The following is a 20,377-nucleotide window of genomic DNA, read 5'->3' on the forward strand; positions in this document are numbered from 1 at the left end:
AAAGAAATCTGTTTCTGCGCAGTAATCCAAATCTAGTATGAACCTTACTATCAACGACTTTACTTGGCACAACAATGCACAAAACTAAGATAAGGAGAGGTCGCTACAGTAGTAACAACTTCCAAGACTCAAATAAAAAACAAAATTACTGTAGTAAAAACATGGGTTGTCTCCCATAAGCGCTTTTCTTTAACGCCTTTCAGCTAGGCGCAGAAAGTGTGTATCAAGTATTATCAAGAGATGAAGTATCAACATCATAATTTGTTCTAATGATGGAATCAAAAGGTAACTTCATTCTCTTTCTAGGGAAGTGTTCCATACCTTTCTTGAGAGGAAATTGATATTTAATATTACCTTCCTTCATATCAATGGTACCACCAACAGTTCGAAGAAAAGGTCTTCCCAATATAATGGGACAAGATGCATTGCATTCAATATCCAAGACAACAAAATCAACGGGGACAAGGTTATTGTTAATGGTAATGCGAACATTATCAACTCTCCCTAAAGGTTTCTTTGTAGAGTTATCAGCGAGATTAACATCCAAATAATAATTTTTCAATGGTGGCAAGTCAAGCATATTATAGATTTTTCTAGGCATAACGGAAATACTTGCACCAAGATCACATAAAGCATTACAATCAAAGTCATCGACCTTCATCTTAATGATGGGCTCCCAACCATCCTCTAGCTTCCTAGGAATAGAAGCTTCGCATTCTAGTTTCTCTTCTCTAGCTTTTATGAGAGCATTTGTAATATGTTTCGTGAAAGCCAAGTTTATAGCACTAGCATTAGGACTCTTAGCAAGTTTTTGTAAGAACTTTATAACTTCAGAGATATGACAATCATCAAAATCCAAACCATTATAATCTAAAGCAATGGGATCATTATACCCAATGTTGAAAAAAAATTCAGCAGTTTTATCACGGGCAGTTTCAGCAGTTTTAGCAGTTTCAGGCAGTTTTTCGCGCTTTGCATTAGAAGTGGAAACATTGCCAACACCAATTCTTTTACCATTATTAGTAGGAGGTGCAGCAACATGTGGAGCATTAGCATTGCTAGTGGTGGTAATAGTCCAAACTTTAGCTATATTATCTTCTTTTTCATTTTCTTCTTTCTCCCACCTAGCACGCAATTCGGCCATCAATCTTATATTCTCATTAATTCTAACTTGGATGGCATTTGCTGTAGTAACAATTTTATTATTATGATTTTCATGAGGCATAACTTTCGATTTCAAAAGATCAACATCAGCAGCAAGACTATCGACTTTAGAAGCAAGTATATCAATTTTCCCAAGCTTTTCTTCAACAGATTTGTTAAAAGCAGTTTGTGTACTAATAAATTCTTTAAGCATAGCTTCAAGTTCAGGGGGTGTGTTCCTATTATTGTTGTAAGAATTCCCATAAGAATTACCATAGCCGTTGCCATTATTATAAGGATATGGCCTATAGTTGTTACTAGAATTGTTCCGATAAGCATTGTTGTTGAAATTATTATTTTTAATGTAGTTTACATCAACATGTTCTTCTTGAGCAACCAATGAAGCTAACGGAACATTATTAGGATCAATATTAGTCCTATCATTCACAAGCATAGACATAATAGCATCAATCTTATCACTCAAGGAGGAGGTTTCTTCGACAGAATTTACCTTCTTACCTTGTGGAGCTCTTTCCGTGTGCCATTCAGAGTAATTAATCATCATATTATCAAGAAGCTTTGTTGCTTCACCAAGAGTGATGGACATAAAGGTACCTCCAGTGGCTGAATCCAATAGGTTCCGCGAAGAAAAGTTCAGTCCTGCATAAAAGGTTTGGATGATCATCCAAGTAGTCAGTCCATGAGTTGGGCAATTTTTAACCAAAGATTTCATTCTTTCCCAAGCTTGTGCAACATGCTCATTATCCAATTGTTTAAAATTCATTATGCTACTTCTCAAAGATATAATTTTAGCTGGGGGATAATATCTACCAATAAAAGCATCCTTGCATTTAGTCCATGAATCAATACTATTCTTAGGCAGAGATAGCAACCAATCTTTAGCTCTTCCTCTTAATGAGAAAGGTAACAATTTTAATTTTATAATGTCACCATCTACATCTTTATACTTTTGCATTTCACATAGTTCAACAAAATTATTGATATGGGCAGCAGCATCATCAGAACTAACACCAGAAAATTGCTCTCGCATAACAAGATTCAGTAAAGCAGGTTTAATTTCAAAGAATTCTGATGTAGTAGTAGGTGGAGCAATAGGTGTGCATAAGAAATCATTATTATTTGTGGTTGTGAAGTCACACAACTTAGTATTTTCAGGAGTACCCATTTTAGCAACAGTAAATAAAGCAAACTAGATAAAGTAAATGCAAGTAACTAATTTTTTTGTGTTTTTTTTAATGCAGCAAACAAAGTAGTAAATAAAATAAAGCAAGACAAAAACAAAGTAAAGAGATTGGGATGTGGAGACTCCCCTTGCAGCGTGTCTTGATCTCCCCGGCAACGGCGCCAGAAAAAGAGCTGTTGACGTGGGAGTTTAAAATCTTTGTGGTGTATCTTTTCTTCGTTCCCCGGCAACGGCGCCAGAAAAAGAGCTTGATACGCGTACAGCACGCGTCCGTTGGGAACCCCAAGAGGAAGGTGTGATGCGTACAGCGGCAAGTTTTCCCTCAGTAAGAAACCAAGGTTTATCGAACCAGTAGGAGCGAAGAAGCACGTTGAAGGTTGATGGCGGCGGAGTGTAGTGCGGCGCAACACCAGGGATTCCGGCGCCAACGTGGAACCTGCACAACACAACCAAAGTACTTTGCCCCAACGAAACAGCGAGGTTGTCAATCTCACCTGCTAGCTGTAACAAAGGATTAGATGTATAGTGTGGATGATGATTGTTTGCAGAAAACAGTAGAACGAGTATTGCAGTAGATTGTATTCGATGTAAAAGAATGGACCGGGGTCCACAGTTCACTAGTGGTGTCTCTCCCATAAGATAAATAGCATGTTGGGTGAACAAATTACAGTTGGGCAATTTACAAATAGAGAGGGCATGACCATGCACATACATGATATGATGAGTATAGTGAGATTTAATTGGGCATTACGACAAAGTACATAGACCGCTATCCAGCATGCATCTATGCCTAAAAAGTCCACCTTCAGGTTATCATCCGAACCCCTTCCAGTATTAAGTTGCAAACAACAGACAAATGCATTAAGTATGGTGCGTAATGTAATCAATAACTACATCCTCGGACATAGCATCAATGTTTTATCCCTAGTGGCAACAGCACATCCATAACCTTAGGGGTTTCTGTCACTCCCCAGATTCAATAGAGGCATGAACCCACTATCGAGCATAAATACTCCCTCTTGGAGTTACAAGCATCAACTTGGCCAAAGCCTCTACTAGTAACGGAGAGCATGCAAGATCATAAACAACACATAGATAGATTGATAATCAACATAACATAGTATTCTCTATCCATCAGATCCCAACAAACACAACATATAGCATTACAGATAGATGATCTTGATCATGTTAGGCAGCTCACAAGACCCAACAATGAAGCATAATGGGGAGAAGACAACCATCTAGCTACTGCTATGGACCCATAGTCCAGGGGTGAACTACTCACTCATCACTCCGGAGGCGACCATGGCGGTGAAGAGTCCTCCGGGAGATGATTCCCCTCTCCGGCAGGGTGCCAGAGGCGATCTCCTGAATCCCCCGAGATGGGATTGGCGGCGGCGGCGTCTGATGTCTACGCCCCCTCCTTTTCCTGTAGACAGTGTTGGGCCTCCAAGAGCAGAGGTTTGTAGAACAGCAGCAAGTTTCCCTTAAGTGGATCACCCAAGGTTTATCGAACTCAGGGAGGAAGAGGTCAAAGATATCCCTCTCATGCAACCCTGCAACCACAAAGCAAGAAGTCTCTTGTGTCCCCAACACACCTAATAGGTGCACTAGTTCGGCGAAGAGATAGTGAAATACAGGTGGTATGAATATATATAAGCAGTAGCAACGGCACCAGAAAAGTGCTTTGCCCAGGACGATAAACAAACGTAGTAACGCAGCAAAGTAGTAACGCAAAGAAAAGCGTAAACAAGCAGCGATAGCAGTATTTAGGAACAAGGCCTAGGGATCATACTTTCACTAGTGGACACTCTCAACATTGATCACATAACAGAATAGATAAATGCATACTCTACACTCTTGTTGGATGATGAACACCATTGCGTAGGATTACACGAACCCTCAATGCCGGAGTTAACAAGCTCCACAATTCAATGTTCATATTTAAATAACCTTAGAGTGCATGACAGATAAACACGACTAAACCAAGTACTAACATAGCATGCACACTGTCACCTTCACACTATGTAGGAGGAATAGATCACATCAATACCATCATAGCAATAGTTAACTTCGTAATCTACAAGAGATCACAATCATAGCCTACGCCAAGTACTAACACGGATGCACACACTGTCACCATTACACCGTGCAGGAGGAATAAAACTACTTTAATAACATCACTAGAGTAGCACATAGATAAATTGTGATACAAAACTCATATGAATCTCAATCATGTAAAGCAGCTCATGAGATTATTGTATTGAGGTACATGGGAGAGAGATGAACCACATAGCTACAGCGGAGCCCTCAGCCTCGGGGGTGGATTACTCCCTCCTCATCATGGAGGCAGCGATGGCGGTGAAGATGGCGGTGGTGTTGATGGAGAAGCCTTCCGGGGGCACTTCCCCGTCTCGGCGGCGTGCCGGAACAGAGACTCCTGTCCCCCAGATCTTGGCTTCGCGATGGCGGCGGTTCTGGATGGTTTCTCGTACCGTGGTTTTTCCGTATCGAGGTTTTAGGTCGAGGGGCTTTATATAGGCGAAGAGGCGGCGTCAGAAGGTCGAAGGGGCGCCGACACTATAGGGGGGCGCGGGCCACCCCTAGGCCGCGCCGGCCTATGGTTTGGTGGGCCTGTGCCCCCTCTCTGGCGGTTCTCGTGTGTTCTGGATGCTTCCGGGCAAAATAGGAACCTGGGCGTTGATTTCGTCCAATTCTGAGAATATTTCTTTACTAGGATTTCTGAAACCAAAAACAGCAGAAAAACAAAGAATCGGCACTTCGGCATCTTGTTAATAGGTTAGTTCCAGAAAATGCACGAATATGACATAAAGTGTGCATAAAACATGTAGATATCATCAATAATGTGGCATGGAACATAAGAAATTATCGATACGTCGGAGACGTATCAGCATCCCCAAGCTTAGTTTCTGCTCGTCCCGAGCAGGAAAACGATAACAAAGATAATTTCTGGAGTGACATGCCATCATAAACTTGATCATATTGTAAACATATGTAATGAATGCAGCGATCAAAACAATGTATATGACATGAGTAAACAAGTGAATCATACAGCAAAGACTTTTCATGAATAGTACTTAAAGACAAGCATCAATAAGTCTTGCATAGGAGTTAACTCATAAAGCAATAATTCAAAGTAAAAGGTATTGAAGCAACATAAAGGAAGATTAAGTTTCAGCGGTTGCTTTCAACTTATAACATGTATATCTCATGGATAATTGTCAACATAGAGTAATATAACGAATGCAATATGCAAGTATGTAAGAATCAATGCACAGTTCACACAAGTGTTTGCTTCTTGAGATGGAGAGAAATAGGTGAACTGACTCAACATAAAAGTAAAAGAATGGTCCTTCAAAGAGGAAAGCATCGATTGCTATATTTGTGCTAGAGCTTTGATTTTGAAAACAAGAAACAATTTTGTCAACGGTAGTAATAAAGCATATGTATCATGTAAATTATATCCTACAAGTTGCAAGCCTCATGCATAGTATACTAATAGTGCCCGCACCTTGTCCTAATTAGCTTGGATTACCGGGATTATCGCAATGCACATGTTTTAACCAAGTGTCACAAAGGGGTACCTCTATGCCGCCTGTACAAAGGTCTAAGGAGAAAGCTCGCATTGGATTTCTCGCTTTTGATTATTCTCAACTTAGACATCCATACCGGGACAACATAGACAACAGATAATGGACTCCTCTTTAATGCATAAGCATGTACCAACAATTAATTTTCTCATATGAGATTGAGGATATTTGTCCAAAACTGAAACTTCCACCATGGATCATGGCTTTAGTTAGCGGCCCAATGTTCTTCTCTAACAATATGCATGCTCTAACCATATGGTGGTAGATCGCTCTTACTTCAGACAAGATGAACATGCATAGCAACTCACATGATATTCAACAAAGAGTAGTTGATGGCGTCCCCAGGAACATGGTTATCGCACAACGAGCAACTTAATAAGAGATAAAGTGCATAAGTACATATTCAATACCACAATAGTTTTTAGGCTATTTGTCCCATGAGCTATATATTGTAAAGGTGAAGAATGGAAATTTAAAGGTAGCACTCAAGCAATTTACTTTGGAATGGCGGAGAAATACCATGTAGTAGGTAGGTATGGTGGACACAATTGGCATAGTGGTTGGCTCAAGTATTTGGATGCATGAGAAGTGTTCCCTCTCGATACAAGGTTTAGGCTAGCAAGGTTATTTGAAACAAACACAAGGATGAACTAGTACAGCAAAACTCACATAAAAGACATATTGAAAACATTATAAGACTCTACACCGTCTTCCTTGTTGTTCAAACTCAATACTAGAAATTATCTAGACTTTAGAGAGACCAAATATGCAAACCAAATTTTAGCATGCTCTATGTATTTCTTCATTAATAGGTGCAAAGTATATGATGCAAGAGCTTAAACATGAGCAAAACAATTGCCAAGTATCACATTACCCAAGACATTATAGCAATTACTACATGTATCATTTTCCAATTCCAACCATATAACAATTTAACGAAGAAGAAACTTCGCCATGAATACTATGAGTAGAACCTAAGGACATACTTGTCCATATGCAACAGCGGAGCGTGTCTCTCTCCCACACAAGCATTTATTCAAACAAAACAAAAACAAAAACAAACCGACGCTCCAAGTAAAGTACATAAGATGTGACCGAATAAAAATCTAGTTTCAGGGGAGGAACCTGATAATGTTGTCGATGAAGAAGGGGATGCCTTGGGCATCCCCAAGCTTAGACGCTTGAGTCTTCTTGATATATGCAGGGGTGAACCACCGGGGCATCCCCAAGCTTAGAGCTTTCACTCTCCTTGATCATAATATATCATCCTCCTCTCTTGACCCTTGAAAACTTCCTCCACACCAAACTCGAAACAAACTCATTAGAGGGTTAGTGCATAATCAAAAACTCACATGTTCAGAGGTGACACAATCATTCTTAACACTTCTGGACATTTCTCAAAACTACTGGAAGTTAATGGAACAAAAAATCCATCCCACATAGCAAAAGAGGCAATGCGAAATAAAAGGCAGAATCTGTCAAAACAGAACAGTCCGTAAAGACGAATTTTAAAAGGGCACCAGACTTGCTCAAATGAAAATGCTCAAATTGAATGAAAGTTGCGTACATATCTGAGGATCACTCACGTAAATTGGCATAATTTTCTGAGTTACCTACAGAGAATTTTGCCCAGATTCGTGACAGCAAAGAAATCTGTTTCTGCGCAGTAATCCAAATCTAGTATCAACCTTGCTATCAACGACTTTACTTGGCACAACAATTCAACAAAACTAAGATAAGGAGAGGTTGCTACAGTAGTAACAACTTCCAAGACACAAATATAAAACAAAATTACTGTAGCAAAATAAACACATGGGTTATCTCCCAAGAAGTTCTTTCTTTATAGCCATTAAGATGGGCTCAGCAGTTTTAATGATGCACTCGCAAAAAATAATATTTGAAGCAAAAGAGAGCATCAAGAGGCAGATTCAAAACAAATTTAAGCCTAACATGCTTCCTATGAAAAGGAATCTTGTAAATAAACAAGTTCAAGAAGCATAATGCAACAAGCATAGGAAGATTAAACAAGTGCAGCTTCAAGATTTTTAGCATATAGAGAGGTGTTTTAGTAACATGAAAATTTCTACCACCATATTTTCCTCTCTCATAATAACTTTCAGTAGTGTCATGAGAAAACTCAACAATATAACCATCACATAAAGCATTCTTATCATGAGTCTCATGCATATAATTATTACTCTCCACATAAGCATAATCAATTTTATTAGTACTAGTGGGAGCAAATTCAACAAAGTAGCTATCATTATTATTCTCATCATCAAATATAGGAGGCATATTGTAATCATAATCAAATTCATCCTCCATAACAGGTGGTAACAAAAGACTACTATCATTATAATCATCATAAATAGGAGGCAAAGTATCATCAAAGTAAATTTTCTCCTCAATTCTTGGGGGACTAAAAAGATCAAGCTCATCAAAACCAGCTTCAACAAGCTTAGAATTTTCCATAGCATTAGCAACAATAGTGTTCAAAGCATTCATATTAATAACATTCCCATTAGTATGCATATAAAGTTCCATGGGTTTTTTAATTCTCTCTTCAAACACATCATGTCCTAATTCAAGATAAAGTTCATAAAGATCTCTCATATTTTTGTTGTTTTCCATTATGCCTAACTAGTGTAAACAAGAAACAAAAAGTTGCAATTGCAGGATCTAAAGGAAATAGCTTCGAGCACACACACAATGGCGCCAGAAAAGTACTTTACCTGGAACCGAAGTATGAGTGCCTTTTACCTTTCCTCCCCGGCAACGGCGCCAGAAAATAGCTTGATGTCTACGCCCCCTCCTTTTCCTGTAGACAGTGTTGGGCCTCCAAGAGCAGAGTTTTGTAGAACAGCAGCAAGTTTCCCTTAAGTGGATCACCCAAGGTTTATCGAACTCAGGGAGGAAGAGGTCAAAGATATCCCTCTCATGCAACCCTGCAACCACAAAGCAAGAAGTCTCTTGTGTCCCCAACACACCTAATAGGTGCACTAGTTCGGCGAAGAGATAGTGAAATACAGGTGGTATGAATATATATAAGCAGTAGCAACGGCACCAGAAAAGTGCTTTGCCCAGGACAGTAAACAAGCAGTAGTAACGCAGCAGTAGTAACGCAGTAAAACTGTAAACAAGCAGCGATAGCAGTATTTAGGAACAAGGCCTAGGGATCATACTTTCACTAGTGGACACTCTCAACATTGATCACATAACAGAATAGATAAATGCATACTCTACACTCTTGTTGGATGATGAACACCATTGCGTAGGATTACACGAACCCTCAATGCCGGAGTTAACAAGCTCCACAATTCAATGTTCATATTTAAATAACCTTAGAGTGCATGACAGATAAACACGACTAAACCAAGTACTAACATAGCATGCACACTGTCACCTTCACACTATGTAGGAGGAATAGATCACATCAATACCATCATAGCAATAGTTAACTTCGTAATCTACAAGAGATCACAATCATAGCCTACGCCAAGTACTAACACGGATGCACACACTGTCACCATTACACCGAGCAGAAGGAATAAAACTACTTTAATAACATCACTAGAGTAGCACATAGATAAATTGTGATACAAAACTCATATGAATCTCAATCATGTAAAGCAGCTCATGAGATTATTGTATTGAGGTACATGGGAGAGAGATGAACCACATAGCTACAGCGGAGCCCTCAGCCTCGGGGGTGGATTACTCCCTCCTCATCGTGGAGGCAGCGATGGCGGTGAAGATGGCGGTGGTGTTGATGGAGAAGCCTTCCGGGGGCACTTCCCCGTCCCGGCGGCGTGCCGGAACAGAGACTCCTGTCCCCCAGATCTTGGCTTCGCGATGGCGGCGGCTCTGGATGGTTTCTCGTACCGTGGTTTTTCCGTATCGAGGTTTTAGGTCGAGGGGCTTTATATAGGTGAAGAGGCGGCGTCAGAAGGTCGAAGGGGCGCCGACACTATAGGGGGGCGCGGGCCACCCCTAGGCCGTGCCGGCCTATGGTTTGGTGAGCCTGTGCCCCCTCTCTGGCGGTTCTCGTGTGTTCTGGATGCTTCCGGGCAAAATAGGAACCTGGGCGTTGATTTCGTCCAATTCCGAGAATATTTCTTTACTAGGATTTCTGAAACCAAAAACAGCAGAAAAACAGAATCGGCACTTCGGCATCTTGTTAATAGGTTAGTTCCAGAAAATGCACGAATATGACATAAAGTGTGCATAAAACATGTAGATATCATCAATAATGTGGCATGGAACATAAGAAATTATCGATACGTCGGAGACGTATCAGCGTCTCTGGAAGGTTTTCCGTATCGTGGCTCTCGGTACTGGGGGTATCGCGACGAAGACTATATGTAGGCGGAAGGGCAGGTCAGGGGGCCACACGGGGGGGCCACACACTAGGCCGGCACGACCAGGGCTTGGGCCGCGCCGCCCTAGCGTCTGGCCACCTCGTGGCCCCACTTTGTCTCCTCTTCGGTCTTCTGGAAGCTTCGTGGCAAAATAGGCCCCTGGGCGTTGATTTCGTCCAATTCCGAGAATATTTCCTTACTAGGATTTCTGAAACCAAAAACAGCAGAAACAAAGAATCGGCTCTTCGGCATCTCGTTAATAGGTTAGTGCCAGAAAATGCATAAATATGACATAAAGTATGCATAAAACATGTAGATATCATCAATAATGTGGCATGGAACATAAGAAATTATCGATACGTCGGAGACGTATCAGTCTGCAGCGGTATTTCGTGGATCCTAAGCAAGCAAAGCTAATGCGCTGGCACGCGGAGATGAGGAAGGGAGAAGATGACGCAGATGATCCGAAGAAAAAGAAAAAGGACAGGATGTTGAGACACCCTTTGCATGCTAGCCAGTGGAATGCGTTGAACCTCGAGTACCCAGAATTTGGGGACGATCCTAGGAACATAAGGCTGGGCACGAGCACCGATGGAGTCAATCCGTTTGGCAGCCAGAGCAGCACGCATAGCACCTGGCCCGTGTTTGTGTGGATGTACAACCTCCCCCCTGGTTGTGCATGAAGAGGAAGTACATTCAAATGAGTATGCTAATTGAAGGGCCGAAACAACCAGGGAACGACATCAATCTGTATATGGGGCTTCTGAAAGAGGAGCTAGCCACGCTATGGGACGCGCCTGCCAACACGTGGGACGCCGCCGCGGAAGAATATTTCCCTATGAGAGCCGCATTGCTCACGACGGTGCACGACTTTCTCGGTTACGGATATGTCGCGGGGCAGGTGGTCCACGGATTCAATGCATGCGTCAGGTGCATGGACGACACAACGTACCGCCAGCTAGATAGAGATCCTGTGTCCTCAAAAACGGTGTTCATGGGACATCGAAGGTGGCTTCGCGAGGACGACCCATGGAGGAAACGCAAGGATCTGTTCGATGGTCAAGACGAACCACGAAGACGGCCACGTACGAGAAGCAACGAGCAAATAGACGAGCTATTGAAAAATTGGAAAGAGTGCCCACCGCCGGGAAAGAAGCGAAAGGCGCCGGAGCCGCTGCTTAAGGTATGGAAGACGAGGTCTGTTTTCTGGGACTTGCCGTACTGGAAGATCCTCCGTGTGCCTCACAGCCTTGATGTCATGCACATCACGAAGAACGTGTGCGAGAGTCTGCTTGGTACCCTCCTCAACATGCCAGAGAAGACCAAAGATGGGCCGAAAGCAAGGTACGACTTGCAATCAATTGGGATCAGGGAGGAGCTTCACGCGGGACGCCCTAATGATGATGATGACGATGACGATGATGAGGCGGAGGACACGCAAAGTCGTCGCAAGGGCAAAAAGGCCAAAAATATCGAATATTACTGCCCCCCCCCCCGCGTGCTTCACTCTAAGTCAGAAGGAGATCGAGCAGTTTTTCGACTGTCTCCTAGGAGTAAAACTTCCTTACGGTTACGCGGGGAAGATAAGCAGGTACCTAGACAAAGCGAAGCAGAGGTTCAGCGGGATGAAGTCTCACGACTGTCACATGCTGATGACGCAGATACTTCCGGTTGCAATCCGTGGGATCATGGACGCGCACGTCCGTGAAACGCTTTTTGGCCTATGCAACTTTTTCGACGTCATCTCTCGGAAGTTTGTTGGCGTGAGGCAACTTAGAAGGCTACAGGAAGAGATCGTGGTGATATTGTGCGAGCTTGAGATGTACTTCCCGCCCGCATTCTTCGACGTTATGGTGCATCTGCTGGTACATATCGTGGAGGATATCATCCAACTGGGGCCGACGTTCCTGCACAGCATGATGTCGTTCGAAAGGATGAATGGTGTCATCAAAGGGTACGTTCGCAACAGGGCACGTCCAGACGGAAGCATAGCCAAGGGCTTTCTGACCGAAGAGTGCATCTCCTTCTGCACGAGTTATCTAGAAATCGAGAATCCCGTCGGTCTGCCGTAAACTGTTGGAGATATGCCCAAGAGGCAATAATAAAAAGGTTATTATAATACATCTTTGTGTTTATGATAATGTTTACATACCATGCTATAATTGTATTAACCGAAACATTGATACATGTGTGTTATGTGAACAACAAAGAGTCCCTAGTATGCCTCTTAACTAGCTTGTTGATTAATGGATGATTAGTTTCATAATCATGAACATTGGATGTTATTAATAACAAGGTTATATCATTGTATGAATGATGTAATGGACACACCCAATTAAGCGTAGCATAAGATCACGTCATTAAGTTATTTGCTATAAGCTTTCGATACATAGTTACCTAGTCCTTATGACCATGAGATCATATAAATCACTTATACCGGAAAGGTACTTTGATTACATCAAACGCCACTGCGTAAATGGGTGGTTATAAAGGTGGGATTAAGTATCCGGAAAGTATGAGTTGAGGCATATGGATCAACAGTGGGATTTGTCCATCCCGATGACGGATAGATATACTCTGGGCCCTCTCGGTGGAATGTCGTCAAATAGCTTGCAAGCATATGAATGGTTCATAAGAGACCACATACCACAGTACGAGTAAAGAGTACTTGTCATGAGACGAGGTTGAACGAGGTATAGAGATACCGATGATCAAACCTCGGACAAGTAAAATATCGCGTGACAAAGGGAATTGGTATCGTATGTGAATGGTTCATTCGATCACTAAAGTCATCGTTGAATATGTGGGAGCCATTATGGATCTCCAGATCCCGCTATTGGTTATTGGTCGGAGAGAGTTCTCAACCATGTCTACATAGTTCGCGAACCGTAGGGTGACACACTTAAGGTTTGATGTCGTTTAAGTAGATATGGAATATGGAATGGAGTTTGAAGTTTTGTTCGGAGTCTCGGATGGGATCCAGGACATCACGAGGAGTTTCGGAATGGTCCGGAGAATAAGATTCATATATAGGAAGTCACTTTCCAAGTTTGGAAATGATCCGGTGAATTTATGGAAGGTGGTTGATGCGTGTAGTTGACACGTCCGTTGGGAACCCCAAGATGAAGGTGTGATGCGCACAGCGGCAAGTTTCCCTCAGTAAGAAACCAAGGTTTAATCGAACCAGTAGGAGTCAAGAAGCACGTTGAAGGTTGATGGCGGCGGGATGTAGTGCGGCGCAACACCAGAGATTCCGGCGCCAACGTGGAACCTGCACAACACAACCAAAGTACTTTGCCCCAACGAAACAGTGAGGTTGTCAATCTCACCGGCTTGCTGTAACAAAGGATTAACCGTATTGTGTGGAAGATGATTGTTTGCAGAAAACAGTAAAACAAGTATTGCAGTAGATTGTATGCGATGTAAAGAATAGGACCGGGGTCCACAGTTCACTAGAGGTGTCTCTCCCATAAGATAAAAGCATGTTGGGTGAACAAATTACAGTCGGGCAATTGACTAATAGAGAGGGCATAACAATGCACATACATGTCATGATAAATATAGTGAGATTTAATTGGGCATTACGACAAAGTACATAGACCGCTATCCAGCATGCATCTATGCCTAAAAATTCCACCTTCAGGTTATCATCCGAACCCCTTCCAGTATTAAGTTGCAAAACAACAGACAATTGCATTAAGTATGGTGCGTAATGTAATCAATAACTACATCCTTAGACATAGCATCAATGTTTTATCCCTAGTAGCAACAAAGCACATCCACAACCTCGTAACTTTCTGTCCTTTGTCCTGCATTCAATGGAGGCATGAACCCACTATCGAGCATAAATACTCCCTCTTGGAGTTAAGAGCAAAAACTTGGCCAGAGCCTCTACTAATAACGGAGAGCATGCAAGATCATAAACAACACATAGGTAATAACTTGATAATTAACATAACATAGTATTCTCTATCCATCGGATCCCGACAAACACAACATATAGTATTACAGATAGATGATCTTGATCATGTTAGGCAGCTCACAAGATCCAACAATGAAGCACAATGAGGAGAAGACAACCATCTAGCTACTGCTATGGACCCATAGTCCAGGGGTGAACTACTCACTCATCACTCCGGAGGCGACCATGGCGGTGAAGAGTCCTCCGGGAGATGAATCCCTCTCCGGCAGGGTGCCGGGGGAGATCTCCAGAATCCCCCGAGATGGGATTGGCGGCGGCGGCGTCTCAGTAAGGTTTTCCGTATCGTGGCTCTCGGTACTGGGGGTTTCGCGACGAAGGCTATTTGTAGGCGGAAGGGCAGGTCAGGGGGCCACAAGAGGGGCCCACACTATAGGTCGGCGCGGCCAAGGCCTGGGCCGTGCCGCCCTATGGTTTGGCCACCTCGTGGCCCCACTTCGTCTCCTCTTCGGTCTTCTGGAAGCTTCGTGGCAAAATAGGACCCTGGGCGTTGATTTCGTCCAATTCCGAGAATATTTCTTTACTAGGATTTCTGAAACCAAAAACAGCAAAACAAAGAATCGGCACTTCGGCATCTTGTTAATAGGTTAGTTCCAGAAAATGCACGAATATGACATAAAATGTGCATAAAACATGTAGATATCATCAATAATGTGGCATGGAACATAAGAAATTATCGATACGTCAGAGACGTATCAGCATCCCCAAGCTTAGTTCTGCTCGTCCCGAGCAGGTAAAACGATAACAAAGATAATTTCTGGAGTGACATGCCATCATAACCTTGATCATACTATTTGTAAACATATGTAATGAATGCAGCGATCAAAACAATGGTAATGACATGAGTAAACAAGTGAATCATAAAGCAAAGACTTTTCATGAATAGCACTTCAAGACAAGCATCAATAAGTCTTGCATAAGAGTTAACTCATAAAGCAATAAATCAAAGTAAAGGTATTGAAGCAACACAAAGGAAGATTAAGTTTCAGCGGTTGCTTTCAACTTGTAACATGTATATCTCATGGATAATTGTCAACATAGAGTAATATAATAAGTGCAATATGCAAGTATGTAGGAATCAATGCACAGTTCAAGCAAGTGTTTGCTTCTTGAGGTGGAGAGAGATAGGTGAACTGACTCAACATAAAAGTAAAAAGAATGGTCCTTCAAAGAGGAAAGCATCGATTGCTATATTTGTGCTAGAGCTTTTATTTTGAAAACATGAAACAATTTTGTCAACGGTAGTAATAAAGCATATGAGTTATGTAAATTATATCTTACAAGTTGCAAGCCTCATGCATAGTATACTAATAGTGCCCGCACCTTGTCCTAATTAGCTTGGACTACCGGATCATCGCAATACACATGTTTTAACCAAGTGTCACAATGGGGTACCTCCATGCCGCCTGTACAAAGGTCTAAGGAGAAAGCTCGCATTTTGGATTTCTCGCTTTTGATTATTCTCAACTTAGACATCCATACCGGGACAACATGGACAACAGATAATGGACTCCTCTTTAATGCATAAGCATGTGGCAACAATTATTATTCTCATATGAGATTGAGGATATATGTCCAAAACTGAAACTTTCACCATGAATCATGGCTTTAGTTAGCGGCCCATTGTTCTTCTCTAACAATATGTATGCTCCAACCATTAAGGTGGTAGATCTCTCTTACTTCAGACAAGACGGACATGCATAGCAACTCACATGATATTCAACAAAGAATAGTTGATGGCGTCCCCAGAAACATGGTTATCGCACAACAAGCAACTTAATAAGAGATAAAGTGCATAAGTACATATTCAATACCACAATAGTTTTTAAGCTATTTGTCCCATGAGCTATATATTGCAAAGGTGAATGATGGAATTTTAAAGGTAGCACTCAAGCAATTTACTTTGGAATGGCGGAGAAATACCATGTAGTAGGTAGATATGGTGGACACAAATGGCATAGTGGTTGGCTCAAGGATTTTGGATGCATGAGAAGTATTCCCTCTCGATACAAGGTTTAGGCTAGCAAGGTTATTTGAAACAAACACAAGGATGAACGGTGCAGCAAAACTCACATAAAAGACATATTGTAAACATTATAAGAATCTACACCGTCTTCCTTGTTGTTCAAAACTCAATACTAGAAATTATCTAGACTTTAGAGAGACCAAATATGCAAACCAAATTAGCAAGCTCTAGGTGTTTCTTCATTAATGGGTGCAAAGTATATGATGCAAGAGCATTATCATGAGCACAACAATTGCCAAGTATCAAATTATTCAAGACATTTTAGAATTACTACATGTAGCATTTTCCAATTCCAACCATATAACAATTTAACGAAGAAGAAACTTCGCCATGAATACTATGAGTAAAGCCTAAGGACATATTTGTCCATATGCAACAGCGGAGCGTGTCTCTCTCCCATACAGTGAATGCTAGGATCCATTTATTCAAACAAAAACAAAAAAACAAAAACAAACCGACGCTCCAAGCAAAGCACATAAGATGTGACAGAATAAAAATATAGTTTCAGGGGAGGAACCTGATAATGTTGTCGATGAAGAAGGGGATGCCTTGGGCATCCCCAAGCTTAGACGCTTTAGTCTTCTTAGAATATGCAGGGGTGAACCACCGGGGCATCCCCAGGCTTAGAGCTTTCACTCTTCTTGATCATATTGCATCATACTCCTCTCTTGATCCTTGAAAACTTCTTCCACACCAAACTCGAAACAACTCATTAGAGGGTTAGTGGACAATAAAAATTAACATGTTCAGAGGTGACACAATCATTCTTAACACTTCTGGACATTGCATAAAGCTACTGGACATTAATGGATCAAACAAATTCATCCAACATAGCAAAAGAGGCAATGCGAAATAAAAGGCAGAATCTGTCAAAACAGAACAGTCCGTAAAGATGGATTTTATTGAGGCACCAGACTTGCTCAAATGAAAATGCCCAAATTGAATGAAAGTTGCGTACATATCTGAGGATCACGCACGTAAATTGGCTTAATTTTCTGAGCTACCTACAGGGAGGCAGGTCGAAATTCGTGACAGCAAAGAAATCTGAAACTGCGCAGTAATCCAAATCTAGTATTCACTTTACTATCAAAGACTTTACTTGGCACAACAAAACACAAAACTAAGATAAGGAGAGGTTGCTACAGTAGTAAACAACTTCCAAGACTCAAATATAAAACAAAAATACTGTAGTAAAAACATGGGTTGTCTCCCATAAGCGCTTTTCTTTAACGCCTTTCAGCTAGGCGCAGAAAGTGTAAATCAAGTAACATCAAGAGACGAAGCATCAACATCATAATTTGTTCTAATAATAGAATCATAAGGTAACTTCATTCTCTTTCTAGGGAAGTGTTCCATACCTTTCTTGAGAGGAAATTGATATTTAATATTACCTTCCTTCATATCAATAGTAGCACCAATGGTTCGAAGAAAAGGTCTTCCCAATATAATGGGGCAAGATGCATTGCATTCAATATCCAAGACAACAAAATCAACGGGGACAAGGTTATTGTTAACCATAATATGAACATTATCAATTCTCCCCAAAGGTTTCTTTTTAGCATTATCAGCGAGATTAACATCCAAATAACAATTTTTCAATGGTGGCAAGTCAAGCATATCATAGACTTTCTTAGGCATAACAGAAATACTTGCACCAAGATCACATAAAGCATTACAATCAAAATCATTGACCCTCATTTTAATGATGGGTTCCCAACCATCCTCTAGCTTTCTAGGAATAGAAGTTTCAAGTTTTAGTTTCTCTTCTCTAGCTTTTATGAGAGCATTTGTAATATGTTTTGTGAAAGCCAAGTTTACAGCGCTAGCATTGGGACTCTTAGCAAGTTTTTGTAAGAACTTTATAACTTCAGAGATGTGGCAATCATCAAAATCTAAATCATTATGAGCTACAGCAATGGGATCATCATCCCCAAGGTTGGAAAAAAATTCAGCAGTTTTATCACAAGCAATTTCAGCAGTTTTAGCAATTTCAGGCAGTTTTGTACGCTTTGCACTAGGAGTAGAAACATTGCCAACACCAATTATTTTACCATTAATAGTAGGAGGTGCAGCAACATGTGAAGAATCAACATTACTTGTGGTGGTAATAGTCCAAACTTTAGCTACATTTTTCTCTTTAGCTAGTTTTTCATTTTCTTCTCTATCCCACCTAGCACGCAATTCAGCCATTAATCTTATATTCTCATTAATTCTAACTTGGATGGAATTTTCTGTAGTAACAATTTTATTTTCAATATCCCTATTAGGCATAACTTTCGATTTCAAAAGATCAACATCAGAGGCAAGACTATCAACCTTAGAAGCGAGAATATCAATTTTATTGAGTTTTTCCTCAACAGATTTGTTAAAGGCAGTTTGTGTACTAATAAATTCTTTAAGCATAGCTTCAAGTCCAGGGGGTGTGTTCCTATTATTATTGTAAGAATTCCCATAAGAATTAGCATAACCGTTACCATTATTATAAGGATATGGCCTATAGTTATTACTAGAATTGTTCCGATAACCATTGTTGTTGAAATTATTATTTTTAATGAAGTTTACATCAACATGTTCTTCTTGGGCAACCAATGAAGCTAACGGAACATTATTAGGATCAACATGAGTCCTATCATTCACAAGCATAGACATAATAGCATCAATCTTATCATTCAAGGAAGAGGATTCTTCAACAGAATTTACCTTCTTACCTTGTGGAGCTCTTTCCGTGTGCCATTCAGAGTAATTAATCATCATATTATCAAGGAGCTTTGTTGCTTCACCAAGAGTGATGGACATAAAGGTACCTCCAGCAGCTGAATCCAATAAATTCCGCGAAGAAAAATTTAGTCCTGCATAGAAGGTTTGGATGATCATCCAAGTAGTCAGTCCATGGGTTGGGCAATTTTTAACCAAAGATTTCATTCTTTCCCAAGCTTGAGCAACATGTTCATTATCCAATTGTTTAAAATTCATTATGCTACTTCTCAAAGATATAATTTTAGCAGGGGGATAATATCTACCAATAAAAGCATCCTTGCATTTAGTTCAGGAATCAATACTATTCTTAGGCAGAGATAGCAACCAATCTTTAGCTCTTCCTCTTAATGAGAAAGGGAACAATTTTAATTTTATAATGTCACCATCTACATCTTTATATTTTTGCATTTCACATAGTTCAACAAAATTATTAAGATGGGCAGCAGCATCATCAGAACTAACACCAGAAAATTGCTCTCGCATAACAAGATTCAGTAAAGCAGGTTTAATTTCAAAGAATTCTGCTGTAGTAGCAGGTGGAGCAATAGGTGTGCATAAGAAATCATTATTATTTGTGGTTGTGAAGTCACACAACTTAGTATTTTCAGGAGTACCCATTTTAGCAATAGTAAATAAAACAAACTACATAAAGTAAATGCAAGTAACTAATTTTTTTGTGTTTTTGATATAGCAAACAAGATAGCAAATAAAGTAAAACTAGCAACTAATTTTTTTGTATTTTGATTTAGTGCAGCAAACAAAGTAGTAAATAAAATAAAGCAAGACAAAAACAAAGTAAAGAGATTGGGAAGTGGAGACTCCCCTTGCAGCGTGTCTTGATCTCCCCGGCAACGGCGCCAGAAATTTGCTTGATGCGTGTAGTTGACACGTCCGTTGGGAACCCCAAGAGGAAGGTGTGATGCGCACAGCGGCAAGTTTCCCTCAGTAAGAAACCAAGGTTTAATCGAACCAGTAGGAGTCAAGAAGCACGTTGAAGGTTGATGGCGGTGGGATGTAGTGCGGCGCAGCACCAGAGATTCCGGCGCCAACGTGGAACCTGCACAACACAACCAAAGTACTTTGCCCCAATGAAACAGTGAGGTTGTCAATCTCACCGGCTTGCTGTAACAAAGGATTAACCGTATTGTGTGGAAGATGATTGTTTGCAGAAAACAGTAAAACAAGTATTGCAGTAGATTGTATGCGATGTAAAGAATAGGACCGGGGTCCACAGTTCACTAGAGGTGTCTCTCCCATAAGATAAAAGCATGTTGGGTGAACAAATTACAGTCGGGCAAT

Source organism: Lolium perenne, chromosome 1 (assembly GCF_019359855.2).
Source record: "Lolium perenne isolate Kyuss_39 chromosome 1, Kyuss_2.0, whole genome shotgun sequence".
Classification (NCBI taxonomy): domain Eukaryota; kingdom Viridiplantae; phylum Streptophyta; class Magnoliopsida; order Poales; family Poaceae; genus Lolium; species Lolium perenne.